Source organism: Triticum dicoccoides, chromosome 1A, assembly GCF_002162155.2.
Source record: "Triticum dicoccoides isolate Atlit2015 ecotype Zavitan chromosome 1A, WEW_v2.0, whole genome shotgun sequence".
Classification (NCBI taxonomy): Eukaryota; Viridiplantae; Streptophyta; class Magnoliopsida; order Poales; family Poaceae; genus Triticum; species Triticum dicoccoides.
The window spans coordinates 559,979,821-559,983,200 of record NC_041380.1 but is presented as its reverse complement, the minus strand read 5'-3'; positions in this window follow the sequence as shown (position 1 = coordinate 559,983,200).

Sequence of the window (3,380 nt, the reverse complement as noted above, 5' to 3'; positions counted from 1 at the left end):
ATCATGTGCCCCTCGGCTGCCTGCCTGGCCACCAGCCGCGCTTTTCCATCCGTGTCAAGAAATAATGAAATATCTCAGCCAGCGCAGCCTCGCTTTTCCATCCGACTCCGGAAATATCTCCATCGGCTGCCTGCGCTTTTCCGCCCACCCATCCATCGCCTTCCTTCCGAGAAACCATGTCCATGGCGGCATGCATGCATGTGAGATTATCTTGAGTGAATCTCAACAGGAACAGGAGGAGGTAGTGACATTACAGGCATATCGTGATCATGGAGCTGGCTAGCTAGCTGATCCGGTGTCTACCGGCTGTACAGAGGCGATTTGTTCCCTCAGACGTGAGTCATCAGAGAGAGAGGGAGAGGGTGCCGCCGCTGCATGCTCCGCTGTGCTGCATCGTGCATGTGCATGTGCATGCGCCCGTGCAGCGGCATGAAGCTAGCTAGCTAGCTCCACATTTTCTACAAGGGGTTCTTCCTTTTTATGAGAGAAATGCATGTATCTCCTGGGGTAAAATATTTATGATGCATGCACTGCACAAGTATCCAGGCAGGGCCAGTGAGGCCCGAAGAGGCACCGTGCGTTGCTAATTGTATCTTGAGACGGAGAGACTTTCCTCGACGCGCATGAGATGTCTAGAGGGGTAAAATTCGGGCTTTAGGTTAGAATGGGCGAAACGGGTCTGAACTGCCTGCGATGAGATTTTAATCCGGCAGTAAGCTATGCTCAACTCAAAGGCGTCATCACTGCGAGTGCACATGAGACGTGAGATTTTCCCAAGATTGTCGTACGGTCGCTGGCCCGTGAATTAAAACTGCAATAGTACGACGCGCAGTAGGTTAATACTACTACTACATATAGGGGTCGTACGAAAACTCAGCTTAAGCAGAGTAGTTAACGTTGCATGTGGCTATCACGTGAAGTGACCCCGAGCATGCATGCGAGCACGTCAACTTGCCGCGATGCCTGGACCGGATATCATTCTTTTGTTCAGAGTAAAGTACACTTTGATTAGGGAAAAGTGCACTTTAATTGGACAAAAGTGTGTTTAGACGATACTTAGGCTGGTTGTAACAGGGAGTAGCATATACTAGTATCATGCGTATGATACTACATCCGTAATGCATGGTATCGTATGTTGGTATCATATAAGACTATATTTATTGTCATGCATGACACAAAGTATCACATCATTTAATACGATACGGTATCATGATATGACACTCAAGCATCTCTTTCTTCATTTAATTATATGCCACCTCATCAACATTGCTTAATTGGTATGCATAATACTACCTGTGACGACCAGCCACCGGTGTTATGTACGATTGAACGACATAGAGGTTTTACGAATTAATTAAAGTACATTTAGTATTTTTAGGGAAATTAAGGTACAATTAGTGACACAACTCCAAAAGTGCAATACATTCTTTTTTACTATTTAGAGTTTTTCCATTGGACCATATAAAATTTGCCCAATTATATTGGAAGCCAATCAGTCAAACTATCAGTATTCCTGTTTCTTTTCATGTTCGATCGTGCATTGGCTGCCTGGCCTGTCTGGCTGCACACTAGCTACTTAAATGAAATGATTAACCCGTGGATGAATTAAGTAACAGAATGGAACACTATATTTCATGACATCATGTGTGCATTATAATTATAATAAGCCGATCCCCCAACTTGATGACATAAACAGCCAAACTGGAGAATTAAATCAGAGATTTCTAGCCTGGCCAGCAGAGCTGCTTGATACATCTCACCTCTTATTCGCAAAAAAAAAGAGAGAGATATTCTCTTCCAACAAAAACATGTCAAATAGAATTAAGACATTCATTAGCTGGTGGAAATGGGACTAGCCTGAATGAATCCCAGAAGAAGATGCTTGTGGGATTAGCATTCCTGGACCGTGTAATTAACGAAGGAACCGATGTGATTCTTCCGGTGCCTAGATGGATATAACCGTACGTCAGACGAGCCGCGTCCGCTGCTGCATGTGCATGTCACTCATCCTGCTTTCTCTCTCTCTCTCTCTCTCTCTCTCTGACTTGATTATGGATTATCATACTCTGCACAGGTAGGCGAGGATGTGAGGAGACTAGAGATCCATGGAGTCTGCCTCTGTGCCATGAGGCGATTCCCCTAGTATAAAAGCACGTCGAAGTGGTCCACACAAACCACAGCCAAAGCATAAGGCAGATCCAATAGAGAAGAGAGTGGCGTACCGGCCCTTTCCAGGCCACCTGGCCCTCTTGCCCTCGAGTTCAGCTCGGATGAACGATGTGAGGAAGCAAGAGAAGCAAAAGGGAAGAGGGGGCGGAGGTGGAAGCGGAGGAGGGAGGCTGGCGAGGATTCTGCGGGAGCACAGGGCCAGGCTATACATCATCCGGCGATGCGTCGTCATGCTGCTCTGCCACCATGACTGATGCTCGCTCCTCCATCGATCGATGTTTACCTGCGACCCTGCCCCTGCTACATCTCTGCTTGGTCGTCTGTCCAGCCACCATGTATCTAGGTTAGCAGTTATTGTTGTTGCTGCCTTGTTGGATCACAGTTTTGTCTGTTTGTTCATACGCTGTGCAGGCTTGGCAGATTAACTCTTTCGTGTACATACATAGGCAGGGGACGTAGGTAGTAGTTGTTTGCTGACTGTTACTCTGGGTTTGGAGGTTTGTTCGGAGTGTGGCGTGGTGCTCCCAAGTCCTGCAATGGCGAGGATGCACATGTATCAATCTGTACTGGGTACGCTGTTGCATCTCGGTTGCGTTTTTGCTATGTGCGAAACAAAAGGCCAAAAAAAGAAGAAACAGGCTGTCTAGCTCGTTGTCTTCCATGGTGTCATTTCTGCAGCTGAGGCATGATTGCCATCAAAATGTTCTTGCGTCCTCCAAAGATCATTTGTTTGGACGATTCTACACACATATAGCCATGTCAAGCGAGCATTTTTGCGAGCTTAATTTGTGGCGGTAATATCCAAATGAAACCGCAAAAGTACGAGAGTACTCTGTCTCTTTGGTCAAAATCTTCTATATCTAAATAGCTAGCCCCCACTAACATATTTCTTTCAACATGCAAGCATGTCACCTCATCATTTAACATGCATAGAAAAGGCTTATCCCAACATGCAACTATGCATATTAAAAATCCACTTCAACATGCAAATATGCATGCATGTAAAATTCCATTCTATTATGATATTAAATTTAATTTATATATAATTTTAAAAACTATTATTTCAAATATTCATGTTTCATATAACCAAAATCTCACTAAAATACTGCAAAATATTCCCGCAACAACGTGCGGGGCATCATCTAGTTTAAATAGTTGTGCACACAACCAAATAAAAGTCCACACTTATCTTATATTATTTGTGAGAAAAA